Source organism: Aegilops tauschii, chromosome 5, assembly GCF_002575655.3.
Source record: "Aegilops tauschii subsp. strangulata cultivar AL8/78 chromosome 5, Aet v6.0, whole genome shotgun sequence".
NCBI classification, from domain to species: Eukaryota; Viridiplantae; Streptophyta; class Magnoliopsida; order Poales; family Poaceae; genus Aegilops; species Aegilops tauschii.
This window is the reverse complement of record NC_053039.3, coordinates 578771606-578792548: the sequence shown is the minus strand read 5'-3', so window position 1 is coordinate 578792548 and position 20943 is coordinate 578771606.

Sequence of the window (20943 nt, the reverse complement as noted above, 5' to 3'; positions counted from 1 at the left end):
CCTTTGCCTTTCCTGGTACGGGTGCTACTCCTTGTTGGCCTGTACGACTTGTACAAATATTCATGATGCAGGTTTTTTGAATTGTAATAATTATTATATATTTTTTACATTTTTTGCCACTTCCCTTCATCCACCCCTGAGTCGATCAGCTAAATTACTACCAATCATTCATTGCCCATTATGTATATTTAGTGGATTTCCCATAGGATACAGGACCAAGCCAGCAACCACTCAAGTTCTGTGTTTGCGCGGGCACGCGTTGGCTAACATTAAATGTGGCAAGTCCTGTCATGACTAGAGTTTGTTTCACATGGCATTAACTAAAATGTTACTAACTACTACATACATCTGCGTTTAAAAGGTCCGCGGGCTAGTACACGGAGAGCAAGAATGGTTAAATCTAATGGTGCGGGGTTAATGAGTCTGGCAACATTCACTACATCACATGCGGTGCACTTACCCCTATAAAACACAACAATTAATGTCATAAGCTCTCTTTCTACAAAAACGCCGTAATCTCTTCAGCCCTCTAGGCTAAGGCGCTTCCTAATCAGCCAGTCTAAGAGAAACTCACGTGCTTCCTACGCCATTTGGTAATCTTGCACGAACGGAGTACATATAAGTGGTATGCATGTTTCTCTGTTATTTCTAGTCAAAGTGGTGTTATTTCTAGCCTTCTAGGCAAAGGGAGACTCCCCGGACTCAACATGTTTTACCAACAACTAAGTAGGGCGGATCTAGTGAGGGCAACCCTCCTAAAATGCAAAAATAATTTATCCCAAATAATTAACACTAGTCCTCTGTTCTCCCCTGTGCCATAATATAGCGTGCATTGGTTTTTGTAAAAGTCAAGCTTCACAAACGTTCACCAAGTTTATAGAGAAATTTACCTATATTTACAATGCCAATCATATATTATATGAAAATATATTTCATCGTGAATCCAATGATGTTGATTTGGTATTCCGAATGTTCAGATTTTTTATGTAAAGTTGGTCAAAATTGACAAAGTTTGGCTTAAAAAAATCATACTAATATGCACATAGTTTGGGATAGTGGAGGAGGGTTCTCCTTCCTGTACACAACTAGATCTGAGCAGGCGGCACAAACGAGCTTTGCAGCTAGCTGGGGAGATAGGGATCCAAAAAACCATTCTCAAATTTGATCCTCAGTTGGTGGCGCAGAAGATTAGCGAAGGTACAGAAGATTTATAAGCAAATTCGTGGAGCAGGTGAAGAACTCCTTCATGGTTTTGAGGAGTTTAGGGTTAAGTAGGTGCGTCGGTCGATGAATAAGGCTACACACTCTTTCGCTAGGGAAGGCTGCTTAAATAAGCTTGGTAAGACTTGGATCTGGGTATCACCAGAGTTTGCTAACTCAGTGATAGCCTTGGAGTGTACCGCTACCTGATTTAATTAAAGCAGGAAGTTTCACTAAGAAAACCCACTACTACCTATTTTTCTTATCCATGCGCCTATGCCACATCATCAATTCATGCGTCTCAAATAAAATTATTATTAGGATACGGTTAGCTCTCAATCTAAACTAGAATTAGATAAGTCTCATCTAGGTGACTTGATCCATCAAAAGAAAAGGACGCCGATAACGTCCACACGTGTGGGCGTTAAGGGGTCTGCCCACATATTTTATGTGGTGTCTAAGAGGATCAGCCCACACGCTTACGTGTGGGTAAAACAAGTAATGCCCACACGCCTCTTTTTTTCCTCGCGGTCCCTCTTACACACCTACGTGTGGGCAAAATAGACAACGCCTACATGCCCGTACGTCAGGCCTCCAACCTTATGGTCCCGCATGTCCCGCGTGACAGTCACCACGCGCCCCGCAGTTGCCATGGTCCGGACCCTCTTTCATGTTCGTTTAACTGCAGATGCCATGTCGCTGAACTACAGTTGCCATGGTTCCTCAACTACAGTTGCCATCTTAGGTCAAGTGTCAGATGCCATTTTTGGACAACTGCAGCTGCTGCCATGTATGGTTTGGTTTACTATAGTTGGCAAGATTTGAAAACTTTAGGGGTTGCCACCTACTAACACTAGGCAGTTGCCATGTATGGTCCGGTTTACTACAGTTGTCATGATTTGAAAACTTTAGGAGTTGCCACCTACTAAGGCCAACTCCACTGCACGACCCCAAACAGACGTCCGTTTTGTCCGTTTGGGGTGGCAATGGGTGGCAAAATGGACATGCACGTCCGGGTATAGTTGGAGGCGCCCAACGCACCAACCAACCCCAAAATGTCCGTCTCGGCCGCGCGTCTCACCCGCCTGCGAGCTCGCACTCTCGCTCCGCCGATGCACTGCCAAGCTCGCCCGTGCCTGCTCACCCTCGCCCGCTCGCTGTCGCCGCCCAGCCGCGACCTACCGAGCTCCCCCACTCCGCCCCGCACCTACCCGGCCTCCGCCCCGCCCCGCACCTGCCCATTCCCCGTTGCGGTATGCCGGCCGGCGCGCACCGCGCCGCGCGCCCTGCCCGCCCGCCTCGCTCGCCGCCGGGCCGCGCCCCGACCACGTCCCGCGCCTGCGTCGCGACTGCTCCACACCCGCGCCACGCCCGTGTTGGAAATATGCCCTAGAGGCAATAATAAAATGGTTATTATTGTATTTCCTTGTTCATGATAATTGTCTGTTGTTCATGCTATAATTGTATTAACTGGAAACCGTAATACATGTGTGAATACATAGACCACAACATGTCCCTAGTAAGCCTCTAGTTGACTAGCTCGTTGATCAATAGATGGTTATGGTTTCCTGACCATGGACATTGGATGTCATTGATAACGGGATCACATCATTAGGAGAATGATGTGATGGACAAGACCCAATCCTAAGCATAGCACAAGATCGTGTAGTTCGTTTGCTAGAGCTTTTCTAATGTCAAGTTGTTGGGGAACGTAGTAATTTCAAAAAAAATCCTACGCACACGCAAGATCATGGTGATGCATAGCAACGAGAGGGGAGAGTGTTGTCCACATACCCTCGTAGACCGATAGCGGAAGCATTAACACAACGCGGTTGATGTAGTCGTACGTCTTCACGATCCGACCGATCAAGTACCGAACGCACGGCACCTCCGAGTTCAGCACACGTTCAGCTCGATGACGTCCCTCGAACTCCGATCCAGCCGAGTGTTGAGGGAGAGTTTCGTCAGCACGACGGCGTGGTGACGATGATGATGTTCTACCGACGCAGGGTTTCGCCTAAGCACTGCTACGATATTATCGAGGTGTAATATGGTGGAGGGGGGCACCGCACACGGCTAAACGATCGTTGATCAATTGTGTGTAGAGGTGCCCCCCTGCCCCCGTATATAAAGGTGCAAGGGGGAGGCCGCCGGCCAAGGGAGGAGAGGCGCGCCAGGAGGAGTCCTACTCCTACCAGGAGTAGGACTCCCCCCTTTCCATGTTGGACTAGGAGAGGAAGGGGGAAAAGGTGGAGGGGAGGAAGGAAGGGGGGGCGCCGCCCCCCTCTCCTTGTCCTATTCGGACTGGGGGGGAGGGGCGCGCGGCCCTGCCCTGGCCTCCTCTCCTCTCTTCCACCTAGGCCCAATAAGGCCCATTAAGTTACCGGGGGGTTCCGGTAACCTCCCGGTACTCCGGAAAAATCCCGATTTCACCCGGAACACTTCCGATGTCCAAACATAGGCTTCCAATATATCAATCTTTATGTCTCGACCATTTCGAGACTCCTCGTCATGTCCGTGATCACATCCGGGACTCTGAACAACCTTCGGTACATCAAAACATATAAACTCATAATATAACTGTCATCGTAACGTTAAGCGTGCGGACCCTACGGGTTCGAGAACTATGTAGACATGACCGAGACACCTCTCCGGTCAATAACCAATAGCGGAACCTGGATGCTCATATTGGTTCCCACATATTCTACGAAGATCTTTATCGGTCAGACCGCATAACAACATACGTTGTTCCCTTTGTCATCGGTATGTTACTTGCCCGAGATTCGATCGTCGGTATCTCGATACCTAGTTCAATCTCGTTACCGGCAAGTCTCTTTACTCGTTCCGTAATACATCATCCCGCAACTAACTCATTAGTCACAATGCTTGCAAGGCTTATAGTGATGTGTATTACTGAGTGGGCCCAGAGATACCTCTCCGACAATCGGAGTGACAAATCCTAATCTCGAAATACGCCAACCCAACAAGTACCTTCGGAGACACCTGTAGAGCACCTTTATAATCACCCAGTTACGTTGTGACGTTTGGTAGCACACAAAGTGTTCCTCCGGTAAACGGGAGTTGCATAATCTCATAGTCATAGGAACATGTATAAGTCATGAAGAAAGCAATAGCAACATACTAAACGATCGAGTGCTAAGCTAACGGAATGGGTCAAGTCAATCACATCATTCTCCTAATGATGTGATCCCGTTAATCAAATGACAACTCATGTCTATGGCTAGGAAACATAACCATCTTTGATCAACGAGCTAGCAAGTAGAGGCATACTAGTGACACTCTGTTTGTCTATGTATTCACACATGTATTATGTTTCCGGTTAATACAATTCTAGCATGAATAATAAACATTTATCATGATATAAGGAAATAAATAATAACTTTATTATTGCCTCTAGGGCATATTTCCTTCAGTGTCCCACTTGCACTAGAGTCAATAATCTAGATTACACAGTAATGATTCTTACACCCATGGAGTCTTGGTGCTGATCAATTTTTGCTCGTGGAAGAGGCTTAGTCAACGGGTCTGCAACATTCAGATCCGTATGTATCTTGCAAATTTCTATGTCTCCCACCTGGACTAAATCCCGGATGGAATTGAAGCGTCTTTTGATGTGCTTGGTTCTCTTGTGAAATCTGGATTCCTTTGCTAAGGCAATTGCACCAGTATTGTCACAAAAGATTTTCATTGGTCCCGATGCACTAGGTATGACACCTAGATCGGATATGAACTCCTTCATCCAGACTCCTTCATTTGCTGCTTCCGAAGCAGCTATGTACTGCGCTTCACACGTAGATCCCGCCACGACACTTTTCTTAGAACTGCACCAACTGACAGCTCCACCGTTCAATGTAAATACGTATCCGGTTTGCGATTTAGAATCGTCCGGATCAGTGTCAAAGCTTGCATCAACGTAACCATTTACGATGAGCTCTTTGTCACCTCCATAAACGAGAAACATATCCTTAGTCATTTTCAGGTATTTCAGGGTGTTCTTGACCGCTGTCCAGTGATCCACTCCTGGATTACTTTGGTACCTCCCTGCTAAACTTATAGCAAGGCAGACATCAGGTCTGGTACACAGCATTGCATACATGATAGAGCCTATGGCTGAAGCATAGGGAACATCTTTCATCTTCTCTCTATCTTCTGCAGTGGTCGGGCATTGAGTCTTACTCAATCTCACACCTTGTAGTACAGGCAAGAACCCTTTCTTTGCTTGATCCATTTTGAACTTCTTCAAAACTTTGTCATGGTATGTGCTTTGTGAAAGTCCAATTAAGCGTCTTGATCTATCTCTATAGATCTTGATGCCCAATATATATGCAGCTTCACTGAGGTCTTTCATTGAAAAAATCTTATTCAAGTATCCCTTTATGCTATCCAGAAATTCTATATCATTTCCAATCAGCAATATGTCATCCACATATAATATCAGAAATGCTACTGAGCTCCCACTCAATTTCTTGTAAATACAGGCTTCTCCAATAGTCTGTATAAAACCAAATGCTTTGATCACACTATCAAAGCGTTTATTCCAAATCCGAGAGGCTTGCACCAGTCCATAAATGGATCGCTGGAGCTTGCACACTTTGTTAGCTCCCTTTGGATCGACAAAACCTTCCGGTTGCATCATATACAACTCTTCTTCCAGAAATCCATTCAGGAATGCAGTTTTGACATCCATTTGCCAAATTTCATAATCATAAAATGCGGCAATTGCTAACATGATTTGGACAGACTTAAGCATCGCTACGGGTGAGAAGGTCTCATCGTAGTCAATCCCTTGAACTTGTCGAAAACCTTTCGCAACAAGTCGAGCTTTATAGACAGTAACATTACCGTCAGCGTCAGTCTTCTTCTTGAAGATCCATTTATTTTCAATGGCTTGCCGACCATCGGGCAAGTCAACCAAAGTCCATACTTTGTTCTCATACATGGATCCCATCTCGGATTTCATGGCCTCAAGCCATTTTGCGGAATCTGGGCTCACCATCGCTTCTTCATAGTTCATAGGTTCGTCATGGTCTAGTAACATAACCTCCAGAACAGGATTACCGTACCACTCTGGTGCGGATCTTAATCTGGTTGACCTACGAGGTTCAGTAATAACTTGATCTGAAGTTTCATGATCATTATCATTAACTTCCTCACTAATTGGTGTAGGTGTCGTAGAAACTGATTTCTCTGATGATCTACTTTCCAATAAGGGAGCAGGTACAGTTACCTCATCAAGTTCTACTTTCCTCCCACTCACTTCTTTCGAGAGAAACTCCTTCTCTAGAAAGGATCCATTCTTAGCAACGAATGTCTTGCCTTCGGATCTGTGATAGAAGGTGTACCCAACAGTCTCCTTTGGGTATCCTATGAAGACACATTTCTCCAATTTAGGTTCGAGCTTATCAGGTTGAAGTTTCTTCACATAAGCATCACAACCCCAAACTTTAAGATATGACAACTTTGGTTTCTTGCCAAACCATAGTTCATAAGGTGTCATTTCAACGGATTTTGATGGTGCCCTATTTAGAGTGAATGCAGCCGTCTCTAAAGCATAACCCCAAAATGATAGCGGTAAATCAGTAAGAGACATCATAGATTGCACCATATCTAATAAAGTACGATTACGACGTTCAGACACACCATTACGTTGTGGTGTTCCGGGTGGCGTTAGTTGCGAAACTATTCCGCATTGTTTCAAATGAAGACCAAACTCATAACTCAAATATTCTCCTCCACGATCAGATCGTAGAAATTTTATTTTCTTGTTACGATGATTTTCAACTTCACTTTGAAATTCTTTGAACTTTTCAAATGTTTCAGACTTATGTTTCATTAAGTAGATATACCCATATCTTCTCAAATCATCTGTGAAGGTGAGAAAATAACGATATCCGCCACGAGCCTCAATATTCATCGGACCACATACATCTGTATGTATGATTTCCAATAAATCTATTGCTCTCTCCATAGTTCCGGAGAACGGTGTTTTAGTCATCTTGCCCATGAGGCACGGTTCGCAAGTACCAAGTGATTCATAATCAAGTGATTCCAAAAGTCCATCATTATGGAGTTTCTTCATGCGCTTTACACCGATATTCCCTAAACGGCAGTGCCACAAATAAGTTGCACTATCATTATCAACTCTGCATCTTTTGGCTTCAATATTATGAATATGTTTATCACTACTATCGAGATTCAACAAAATAGACCACTCTTCAAGGGTGCATGACCATAAAAGATATTATTCATATAAATAGAACAACCATTATTCTCTGATTTAAATGAATAACCGTCTCGCATTAAACAAGATCCAGATATAATGTTCATGCTTAACGCTGGCACCAAATAACAATTATTTAGGTCTAAAACTAATCCCGAAGGTAGATGTAGAGGTAGCGTGTCGACCGCGATCACATCGACTTTGGAACCATTTCCCACGCGCATCGTCACCTCGTCCTTAGCCAATCTTCGCTTAATCCGTAGCCCCTGTTTCGAGTTGCAAATATTAGCAACAGAACCAGTATCAAATACCCAGGTGCTACTGCGAGCATTAGTAAGGTACACATCAATAACATGTATATCACATATACCTTTGTTAACCTTGCCATCCTTCTTATCCGCCAAATACTTGGGGCAGTTCCGCTTCCAGTGACCAGTCTGCTTGTAGTAGAAGCACTCAGTTTCAGGCTTAGGTCCAGACTTGGGTTTCTTCTCCTGAACAGCAACTTGCTTGCTGTTCTTCTTGAAGTTCCACTTCTTCTTCCCTTTGCCCTTTTTCTTGAAACTAGTGGTCTTATTGACCATCAACACTTGATGCTCCTTTTTGATTTCTACCTCCGCTGCCTTTAGCATTGCGAAGAGCTCGGGAATTGTCTTATTCATCCCTTGCATGTTATAGTTCATCACGAAGCTCTTGTAGCTTGGTGGCAGTGATTGAAGAATTCTGTCAATGACGCTATCATCCGGAAGATTAACTCCCAGTTGAATCAAGTGATTGTTATACCCAGACATTTTGAGTATATGCTCACTGACAGAACTATTCTCTTCCATCTTGCAGCTGTAGAACTTATTGGAGACTTCATATCTCTCAATCCGGGCATTTGCTTGAAATATTAACTTCAACTCCTGGAACATCTCATATGCTCCATGACGTTCAAAACATCGTTGAAGACCCGGTTCTAAGCCGTAAAGCATGGCACACTGAACTATTGAGTAGTCATCAGCTTTGCTCTGCCAGACGTTTATAACTTCTGGTGTTGCTCTTGCAGCAGGCCTGGTACCCAGCGGTGCTTCCAGGACGTAATTCTTCTGTGCAGCAATGAGGATAATCCTCAAGTTACGGACCCAGTCCGTGTAATTGCTACCATCATCTTTCAACTTTGCTTTCTCAAGGAACGCATTAAAATTCAACGGAACAACAGCACGGGCCATCTATCTACAATTAACATAGACAAGCAAGATACTATCAGGTGCTAAGTTCATGATAAATTCAAGTTCAATTAATCATATTACTTTAAGAACTCCAACTTAGATAGACATCCCTCTAATCGTCTAAGTGATCACGTGATCCATATCAACTAAACCATGTCCGATCATCACGTGAGATGGAGTAGTTTCAATGGTGAACATCACTATGTTGATCATATCTACTATATGATTCACGCTCGACCTTTCGGTCTCCGTGTTCCGAGGCCATATCTGCATATGCTAGGCTCGTCAAGTTTAACCTGAGTATTCCGCGTGTGCAACTGTTTTGCACCCATTGTATTTGAACGTAGAGCCTATCACACCCGATCATCACGTGGTGTCTCAGCACGAAGAACTTTCGCAACGGTGCATACTCAGGGAGAACACTTTTATCTTGAAATTTTAGTGAGAGATCATCTTATAATGCTACCGTCAATCAAAGCAAGATAAGATGCATAAAAGATAAACATCACATGCAATCAATATAAGTGATATGATATGGCCATCATCATCTTGTGCTTGTGATCTCCATCTCCGAAGCACTGTCATGATCACCATCGTCACCGGCGCGACACCTTGATCTCCATCATAGCATCGTTGTCGTCTCGCCAACTATTGCTTTTACGACTATCGCTACCGCATAGTGATAAAGTAAAACAATTACATGGCGATTGCATTGCATACAATAAAGCGACAACCATATGGCTCCTGCCAGTTGCCGATAACTCGGTTACAAAACATGATCATCTCATACAGTAAAATATAGCATCATGTCTTGACCATATCACATCACAACATGCCCTGCAAAAACAAGTTAGACGTCCTCTACTTTGTTGTTGCAAGTTTTACGTGGTTGCTACGGGCTTAGCAAGAACCGTTCTTACCTACGCATCAAAACCACAACGATAGTTTGTCAAGTTGGTGCTGTTTTAACCTTCGCAAGGACCGGGCGTAGCCACACTCGGTTCAACTAAAGTGAGAGAGACAGACACCCGCCAGTCACCTTTAAGCAACGAGTGCTCGCAACGGTGAAACCAGTCTCGCGTAAGCGTACGCGTAATGTCGGTCCGGGCCGCTTCATCTCACGATACCGCCGAACCAAAGTATGACATGCTGGTAAGCAGTATGACTTATATCGCCCACAACTCACTTGTGTTCTACTCGTGCATAACATCAACGCATAAAACCAGGCTCGGATGCCACTGTTGGGGAACGTAGTAATTTCAAAAAATTTCCTACGCACACGCAAGATCATGGTGATGCATAGCAACGAGAGGGGAGAGTGTTGTCCACGTACCCTCGTAGACCGATAGCGGAAGCGTTAACACAACGCGGTTGATGTAGTCGTACGTCTTCACGATCCGACCGATCAAGTACCGAACGCACGGCACCTTTGAGTTCAGCACACGTTCAGCTCGATGACGTCCCTCGAACTCCGATCCAGCCGAGTGTTGAGGGAGAGTTTCGTCAGCACGACGGCGTGGTGACGATGATGATGTTCTACCGACGCAGGGCTTCGCCTAAGCAATGCTACGATATTATCGAGGTGTAATATGGTGGAGGGGGGCACCGCACACGGCTAAATGATCGTTGATCAATTGTGTGTAGAGGTGCCCCCTGCCCCCGTATATAAAGGTGCAAGGGGGAGGCCGCCGGCCAAGGGAGGAGAGGCGCGCCAGGAGGAGTCCTACTCCTACCAGGAGTAGGACTCCCCCCTTTCCATGTTGGACTAGGAGAGGAAGGGGGAAAAGGTGGAGGGGAGGAAGGAAGGGGGGGCGCCGCCCCCCTCTCCTTGTCCTATTCGGACTGGGGGGGGGGGGGGGGGGAGGGGCGCGCGGCCCTGCCCTGGCCTCCTCTCCTCTCTTCCACCTAGGCCCAATAAGGCCCATTAAGTTACCAGGGGGTTCCGGTAACCTCCCGGTACTCCGAAAAAATCCCGATTTCACCCGGAACACTTCCGATGTCCAAACATAGGCTTCTAATATATCAATCTTTATGTCTCGACCATTTCGAGACTCCTCGTCATGTCCGTGATCACATCCGGGACTCCGAACAACCTTCGGTACATCAAAACATATAAACTCATAATATAACTGTCATCGTAACGTTAAGCGTGCGGAACCTACGGGTTCGAGAACTATGTAGACATGACCGAGACACCTCTCCGGTCAATAACCAATAGCGGAACCTGGATGCTCATATTGGTTCCCACATATTCTACGAAGATCTTTATCGGTCAGACCGCATAACAACATACGTTGTTCCCTTTGTCATCGGTATGTTACTTGCCCGAGATTCGATCGTCGGTATCTCGATACCTAGTTCAATCTCGTTACCGGCAAGTCTCTTTACTCGTTCCGTAATACATCATCCCGCAACTAACTCATTAGTCACAATGCTTGCAAGGCTTATAGTGATGTGTATTACTGAGTGGGCCCAGAGATACCTCTCCGACAATCGGAGTGACAAATCCTAATCTCGAAATACGCCAACCCAACAAGTACCTTTGGAGACACCTGTAGAGCACCTTTATAATCACCCAGTTACGTTGTGACGTTTGGTAGCACACAAAGTGTTCCTCCGGTAAACGGGAGTTGCATAATCTCAGTCATAGGAACATGTATAAGTCGTGAAGAAAGCAATAGTAACATACTAAACGATCGAGTGCTAAGCTAACGGAATGGGTCAAGTCAATCACATCATTCTCCTAATGATGTGATCCCGTTAATCAAATGACAACTCATGTCTATGGCTAGGAAACATAACCATCTTTGATAAACGAGCTAGTCAAGTAGAGGCATACTAGTGACACTCTGTTTGTCTATGTATTCATACATGTATTATGTTTCCCGTTAATACAATTCTAGCATGAATAATAAACATTTATCATGATATAAGGAAATAAATAATAACTTTATTATTGCCTCTAGGGCATATTTCCTTCACAAGTATCATCTCCTTAGACCATGAGATTGTGCAACTCCCGGATACCGTAGGAATGCTTTGGGTGTACCAAACGTCACAACGTAACTGGGTGGCTATAAAGGTGCACTACAGGTATCTCCGAAAGTGTCTGTTGGGTTGGCACGAATCGAGACTGGGATTTGTCACTCCGTATGACGGAGAGGTATCTCTGGGTCCACTCGGTAATGCATCATCATAATGAGCTCAATGTGACTAAGGAGTTAGCCATGGGATCATGTGTTACGGTACGAGTAAAGTGACTTGCCGGTAATGAGATTGAACAAGGTATTGGGATACCGACGATCGAATCTCGGGCAAGTAACGTACCGATTGACAAAGGGAATTGTATACGGGATTGATTGAATCCTCGACATCGTGGTTCATCCGATGAGATCATCGTGGAACATGTGGGAGCCAACATGGGTATCTAGATCCCACTGTTGGTTATTGACCGGAGAGTCGTCTCGGTCATGTCTGCATGTCTCCCGAACCCGTAGGGTCTACACACTTAAGGTTCGGTGACGCTAGAGTTGTAGAGATATTAGTATGCGGTTAACCGAAAGTTTTTCAGAGTCCCGGATGAGATCCCGGACGTCACGAGGAGTTCCGGAATGGTCCGGAGGTAAAGATTTATATATGGGAAGTCCTATTTTGGCCACCGGAAAATGTTCGGGATTTTTCGGTATTGTACCGGGAAGGTTCTAGAAGGTTCCGAAGTGGGGCCCACCTGCATGGGGGGACCCACATGAACGTGGGTAGTGGGGGCAAGGCCCCACACCCCTGGTCAAGGCGCACCAAGATCCCACCTTAGAAGGAATAAGATCATATCCCGAAGGGATAAGATCAAGATCCCTAAAAAAGGGGGATAACAATCGGCGGGGAAGGGAAATGATGGGATTTCTTTCCCCCACCTTTGCCAACGCCCCAATGGACTTGGAGGGCAAGAAACCAGTCCCCTCCACCCCTATATATAGTGGGGAGGCGCATGGGAGCAGCACCCCAAGCCCTGGCGCCTCCCTCCCTCGCGTGACACCTCTTCCTCCCCGCTTGCGCTTGGCGAAGCCCTGCCGGGATCCCGCTACTTCCACCACCACGCCGTCGTGCTGCTGGATCTCCATCAACTTCTCCTCCCCCCTTGCTGGATCAAGAAGGAGGAGACGTCCTCGCTCCGTACGTGTGTTGAACGCGGAGGTGCCGTCCGTTCGGCGCTAGGATCATCGGTGATTTGGATCACGACGAGTACGACTCCATCAACCCGGTTCTCTTGAACGCTTCCGCGCGCGATCTACAAGGGTATGTAGATGCACTCCCCTCTCTCTCGTTGCTAGATGACTCCATAGATTGATCTTGGTGATACGTAGAAAATTTTAAATTTCTGCTACGTTCCCCAACAGTGGTATCATGAGCCAGGTTTATGCATAGATTCTATGCACGAGTAGAACACAAAGTAGTTGTGGGCGACGATTTGTTCAATTTGCTTACCGTTACTAGTCTTATCTTGATTCGGCGGCATTGTGGGATGAAGCGGCCCGGACCGACCTTACACGTACTCTTACGTGAGACAGGTTCCACCGACTGACATGCACTTGATGCATAAGGTGGCTAGCGGGTGTCTGTCTCTCCCACTTTAGTCGGATCGGATTCGATGAAAAGGGTCCTTATGAAGGGTAAATAGAAATTGGCATATCACGTTGTGGCTTTTGCGTAGGTAAGAAACGATCTTGCTAGAAACCCATAGCAGCCACGTAAAACATGCAACAACAATTAGAGGACGTCTAACTTGTTTTTGCAGGGTATGCTATGTGATGTGATATGGCCAAAAGGATGTGATGAATGATATATGTGATGTATGAGATTGATCATGTTCTTGTAATAGGAATCACGACTTGCATGTCGATGAGTATGACAACCGGCAGGAGCCATAGGAGTTGTCTTAATTTATTGTATGACCTGCATGTCAATGAAAACGCCATGTAATTACTTTACTTTATTGCTAACCGTCAGCCATAGTAGTAGAAGTAATAGTTGGCGAGACAACTTCATGAAGACACGATGATGGAGATCATGATGATGGAGATCATGGTGTCATGCCGGTGACGAAGGTGATCATGCCGCGCCTCGAAGATGGAGATTAAAAGGCGCAAGATGATATTGGCCATATCATGTCACTTTATGATTTGCATGTGATGTTTGTCATGTTTACATCTTATTTGCTTAGAACGACGGTAGCATAAATAAGATGATCCCTCACTAAAATTTCAAGAGATGTGTTCCCCCTAACTGTGCACCGTTGCGAAGGTTCGTTGTTTCGAAGCACCACGTGATGATCGGGTGTGATAGATTCTAACGTTCGCATACAACGGGTGTTGACGAGCCTAGCATGTACAGACATGGCCTCGGAACACAAGCAAAACACTTAGGTTGACTTGACGAGCCTAGCATGTACAGACATGGCCTCGGAACACAAGAGACCGAAAGGTCGAACATGAGTCGTATAGTAGATACGATCAACATGGAGATGTTCACCGATGATGACTAGTCCGTCTCACGTGATGATCGGACACGGCCTAGTCGATTCGGATCATGTATCACTTAGATGACTAGAGGGATGTCTATCTAAGTGGGAGTTCATTAAATAATCAGATGAACTTAATTATCATGAACATAGTCAAAAGGTCTTTGCAAATAATGTCGTAGCTTACGCTTTAGTTCTACTAAGATATGTTCCTAGAAAAAATTTAGTTGAAAGTTGATAGTAGCAATTATGCGGACTGGGTCCGTAAACTGAGGATTGTCCTCATTGCTGCACATAAGGCTTATGTCCTTAATGCACCGCTCGGTGTGCTGAACCTCGAGCGTCGTCTGTAGATGTTACGAAACATCTGACATACACGTTTTGATGACTACGTGATAGTTCAGTGTGTGATGCTAACGGTTTAAAATTGTGGCACCAAAGACGGTTTTGAAACGTTGCAGAACATATGAGATGTTCCAAAGACTGAAATTGGGATTTCAGACTAATGCCCACGTCAAGAGGTATGAGACCTCTGACAAGTTTCTTAAGCCTGCAAACTAAGGGAGAAAAGCTCAATCGTTGAGCATGTGCTCAGATTGTCTGAGTACTACAATCACTTGAATCGAGTGGGAGTTAATCTTCCAGATGAGATAGTGATGGTTCTCCATAGTCACTGCCACCAAGCTATTAGAGCTTCGTGATGAACTATAACATATCAGGGATAGACATGATGATCCTTGAGCAACTCGCGATGTTTGACACCGCGAAAGTAGAAATCAAGAAGGAGCATCAATTGTTGATGGTTTGTAAAACCACTAGTTTCTAGAAGGGCAAGGGCAAGAAGGGATACTTCATGAAACGGCAAATCAGTTGCTGCTCTAGTGAAGAAACCCAAGGTTGAACCCAAACCCGAGACTAAGTGCTTCTGAAATGAGGGGAACGGTCACTGAAGCAGAACTACCCTAGATACTTCGTAGATGAGAAGGCTGGCAAGGTCGACAGAAGTATATTGGATATACATTATATTAATGTGTACTTTACTAGTACTCCTAGTAGCACCAGGGTATTAGATACCGGTTCGGTTGCTAAGTGTTAGCAACTCAAAATAAAAGCTGCGGAATAAACGGAGACTAGCTAAAGGTGAGATGACGATATGTGTTGGAAGTGTTTCCAAGGTTGATGTGATCAAGCATCGCATGCTCCCTCTACCATCGAGATTGGGGTTAAACCTGAATAATTATTATTTGGTGTTTGCGTTGAGCATAGACATGATTGGATTATGTTTATCGCAATACGGTTATTCATTAAAGGAGAATAATGGTTACTCTGTCTATTTGAATAATACCTTCAATGGTCTTGCACCTAAAATGAATGGTTTATTGAATCTCGATCGTAGTGATACACATGTTCATGCCCTAAGATATAAGATAGTAATGATATTACCACATACTTGTGGCACTGCCACTTGAGTCATATTGGTATAAAACGCATGAAGAAGCTCCATGTTGATGGATCTTTGGACTCACTCGTTTTTGAAAAGATTGAGACATGCAAACCATGTCTATTAGTATATATGCATGAAGAAAGTCCATACAGATGGATCATTTGGACTCACTTGATTTTGAATCACTTGAGACATGCAAATCATACCACATGGGCAAGATGACTGAAAGGCCTCGTTTTCAGTAAGATGGAACAAGAGAGCAACTTGTTGGAAGTAATACATTTGATGTGTGCAGTCCAATGAGTGCTGAGGCACGCAGTGGAGATCGTTATGTTCTTACTTCACAGATGATTTGAGTAGATGCTGAGAATATTTACTTGATGAAACACAAGTCTGAATTATTGAAAGGTTCAAGTAATTTCAGAATGAAGTTGAAGATCGTCGTGACAAGAGGATAAAATGTCTGTGATATGATCATAGAGATGAATATCTGAGTTACGAGTTTGGCACACAATTAAGAAATTGTGGAAATTGTTTCACGACTAATACCGCCTGGAACACCATATTGTGATGGTGTGTCCGAACATCATAACTGCACCCTATTGGATATGGTGCATACCATGATGTCTCTTATCGAATTACAACTATCGTTTATGGGTTAGGCATTAGAGACAACCGCATTCACTTTAAATAGGGCACCACGCAATTCCGTTGAGACGACACCGTATGAACTATGGTTTAGAGAAACCTAAGCTGTCGTTTCTTAAAAGTTTGGGGCTGCGACGCTTATGTGAAAAAGTTTCAGGCTGATAAGCTCGAACCCAAAGCGGATAAATGCATCTACATAGAATACCCAAAACAGTTGGGTATACCTCCTATTTCAGATCTGGAAGCAAAAGTGATTGTTTCTAGAAACGGGTCCTTTCTCGAGGAAAAGTTTCTCTTGAAAGAATTGAGTGGGAGGATGGTGGAGACTTGATGAGGTCATTGAACCGTCACTTCAACTAATGTGTAGCAGGGCACAGGAAGTTGTTCCTGTGGCACCTACACCAATTGAAGTGGAAGCTTATGATAGTGATCATGAAACTTCAGATCAAGTCACTACCAAACCTCATAGGACGACAAGGATGCGTACTACTTCAGAGTGGTACGTAATCCTGTCTTGGAAGTCATGTTGCTAGACAACAATGAACCTACGAGCTATGGAGAAGCGATGGTGGGCCCGGATTCCGACGAATGGCTCGAGGCCATAAAATCTGAGAGGATCCATGTATGAAAACAAAGTATAGACTTTGAAAGAACTACTTGATGGTCGTAAGGCTGTTGGGTACAGATGGATTTTAAAGGGAAGACAGACAATGATGGTAAGTGTCACCATTAAGAAAGCTCGACTTGTCGTTAAGATGTTTTCCGGCAAGTTCAAGGAGTTGACTGCGATGAGACTTTCTCACTCGTAGCGATGCTAAGAGTCTGTTAGAATTATATTAGCAGTTACTGCATTATTTATGAAATCTTGCAGATAGGATGTCAAAACATTGTTTCCTCGACGATTTTCTTGAGGAAAGGTTGTATGTGATACAACCAGAAGGTTTTGTCAATCCTGAAAGATGCTAACAAGTATGCAAAGCTCCAGCAATCCTTCTAAGGATTGGAGTAAGCATCTCGGAGTTGGAATGAACGCTTTGATGAGATGATCAAAGATTTTGGGTTTATACAAAGTTCATGAGAAACTTATATTTCCAAAGAAGTGAGTGGGAGCACTATAGAATTTTTGATGAGTATATGTTGTTAACATATTGTTGATCAGAAATGATGTAGAATTTCTGGAAAGCATCCAGGGTTATTTGAAAAGTGTTTTTAATGGAAAACCTGGATTAAGCTACTTGAACATTGAGCATCAAGATCTATAAGGATAGATCAAAAACGCTTAATAGTACTTTCAAATGAATACATACCGTGACAAGATTTTGAAGGAGTTCAAAATAGATCAGCAAAGAAGGAGTTCTCGGCTGTGTTACAAGGTGTGAGTATTGAGTAAGACTCAAGACCTGACCACGGCAGAGGAAAGAGAAAGGACGAAGGTCGTCCCCTATGCTTTAGACGTAGGCTCTACAATATGCTATGCTGTGTACCGCACCTGAAGTGTGCCTTGCCATGAGTTAGTCAAGGGGTACAATAGTGATCCAGGAAGGGATCACATGACAGCGGTCGAACTTATCCTTAGTATCTAGTGGACTAACGAATTTTCTCGATTATGGAGGTGGAATGGGGGTTCGTCGTAAAGGGTTACGTCGATGCAAACTTTGACACTAATCCGGATGACTATGAGTAGTGAACCGGATTCGTATAGTAGAGCAGTTATTTGGAATAGCTCCAAGTAGCGCGTGGTAGCTGCATCTACAAGATGACATAGAGATTTGTAAAGCACACACGGATCTGAATGTTGCAGACCCGTTGACTAAAACCACTCTCGTAAGCATAACATGATCAAACCCTAGAACTCATTGAGTGTTAATCACATGGTGATGTGAACTACATTATTGACTCTAGTAAACTCTTGGGTATTAGTCACATGGCGATGTGAACTTTGAGTGTTAATCACATGGTGATGTGAACTAGATTATTGACTCTAGTGCAAGTGGGAGACTGTTGGAAATATGCCCTAGAGGCAATAATAAAATGGTTATTATTGTATTTCCTTGTTCATGATAATTGTCTGTTGTTCATGCTATAATTGTATTAACTGGAAACCGTAATACATGTGTGAATACATAGACCACAACATGTCCCTAGTAAGCCACTAGTTGACTAGCTCGTTGATCAATAGATGGTTAAGGTTTCCTGACCATGGACATTGGATGTCATTGATAACGGGATCACATCATTAGGAGAATGATGTGATGGACAAGACCCAATCCTAAGCATAGCACAAGATCGTGTAGTTCGTTTGCTAGAGCTTTTCTAATGTCAAGTATCATTTCCTTAGACCATGAGATTGTGCAACTCCCGGATACCGTAGGAATGCTTTGGGTGTACCAAACGTCACAACGTAACTGGGTGGCTATAAAGGTGCACTACAGGTATCTCCGAAAGTGTCTGTTGGGTTGGCACGAATCGAGACTGGGATTTGTCACTCCGTATGACGGAGAGGTATCTCTGGGCCCACTCGGTAATGCATCATCATAATGAGCTCAATGTGACTAAGGAGTTAGCCACGGGATCATGCGTTACGGTACGAGTAAAGTGACTTGCCGGTAACGAGATTGAACAAGGTATTGGGATACCGACGATCGAATCTCGGGCATGTAACGTACCGATTGACAAAGGGAATTGTATACGGGATTGATTGAATCCTCGACATCGTGGTTCATCCGATGAGATCATCGTGGAACATGTGGGAGCCAACATGGGTATCCAGATCCCGCTGTTGGTTATTGACCGGAGAGTCGTCTCGGTCATGCCTGCATGTCTCCCGAACCCGTAGGGTCTACACACTTAAGGTTCGGTGACGCTAGAGTTGTAGAGATATTAGTATGCGGTTAACCGAAAGTTGTTCGGTGTCCCGGATGAGATCCCGGACGTCACGAGGAGTTCCGGAATGGTCCGGAGGTAAAGATTTATATATGGGAAGTCCTATTTTGGCCACCTGAAAATGTTCGGGATTTTTCGGTATTGTACCGGGAAGGTTCTAGAAGGTTCCGAAGTGGGGCCCACCTGCATGGGGGGACCCACATGAACGTGGGTAGTGGGGGCAAGGCCCCACACCCCTGGTCAAGGCGCACCAAGATCCCACCTTAGAAGGAATAAGATCATATCCCGAAGGGATAAGATCAAGATCCCTAAAAAAGGGGGATAACAATCAGTGGGGAAGGGAAATGATGGGATTTCTTTCCCCCACCTTTGCCAACGCCCCAATGAACTTGGAGGGCAAGAAACCAGCCCCCTCCACCCCTATATATAGTGGGGAGGCGCATGGGAGCAGCACCCCAAGCCCTGGCGCCTCCCTCCCTCGCGTGACACCTCTTCCTCCTCACTTGCGCTTGGCGAAGCCCTGCTGGGATCCCGCTACTTCCACCACCACGCCGTCGTGCTGCTGGATCTCCATCAACTTCTCCTCCCCCCTTGCTGGATCAAGAAGGAGGAGACGTCCTCGCTCCGTACGTGTGTTGAACGCGGAGGTGCCGTCCGTTCGGCGCTAGGATCATCGGTGATTTGGATCACAACGATTACGACTCCATCAACCCCGTTCTCTTGAACGCTTCCGCGCGCAATCTACAAGGGTATGTAGATGCACTCCCCTCTCTCTCGTTGCTAGATGACTCCATAGATTGATCTTGGTGATACGTAGAAAATTTGAAATTTCTGCTACGTTCCCCAACAGCCCGCGCCGCGCCCGCCCTCCCGCGCGCCCTGCCCGCCCGCCGCGCTCATCGCCGGGCTGCGCCCCGACCGCGTCCCGCGCTTGCTCCGTGCTGCTGCTGCAGTAGCCGCGCCTCGCCCCGAGCGCGGCCGCCTCACCGCGCTCGGCGCCGCATGCCGCCGCGTGCGCTCGGTCCAGCCGTCGCGCCCGCCCGCACTGCGCCGCACCCGCCGGCGCCACGCCCGCGCCATGCCGGCCTGCGCCACGCGCGCGCCGCACCGCGCCCGCCTGCGCCACGCGCGCGCCCTTGACCCACGCCCGCAAGCGGCAAGACTACCTCGGGGTAGAGCCGATGCAGCTCGGCCTGCCCTGCAGCGCCTCGGCCTCGGTGTCGCTGGAGCCTAGGATAGCGCAGGCCGCCGGCTAGTCGCGGCTGCCGGGCTCGCGCGCTAGCGCGGTGGGAAGCGAAAAGGAGGAGAGAGAGGGGGGGGGATGGATGGTGGGTGGGCCCCTTTGTTTCAATGATTAGCGGGCCAGGCCTCACATGCAAAGGGATAGGGGCGGACGAGGACCACGCAAAAAACGTCCGGGCGTGTCCGTTTCAGACGCAAAACCAGACCAAGTTTGCGCCCAGGATGGGGCGAGACGGACCAGAAACGGACGCTTTTTATGGATGGGGTTGCGCGTTGGGTCGTCTCATTTGTCCGTTTAACCCCAAACGGACAGACCTGGACGTTTTGGGGTCGCGCGGTGGAGATGGCCTAACACTAGGCAGTTGCCGTGTGGTGCTACAAAGAGACATGACAAAATAACATGTTCAGGTAAAGAGAGAGCTGCCATCTGGTTACAAGCACACTACGGCACTTGCCATGTACCCTGCAAAACACATGACAACTGACATGTTCGGGTAAAAGAGAGAGTTGTCATCTTCTTAAAAGCACACTAGGGCAGTTGCCATGTACCTGCAAAACA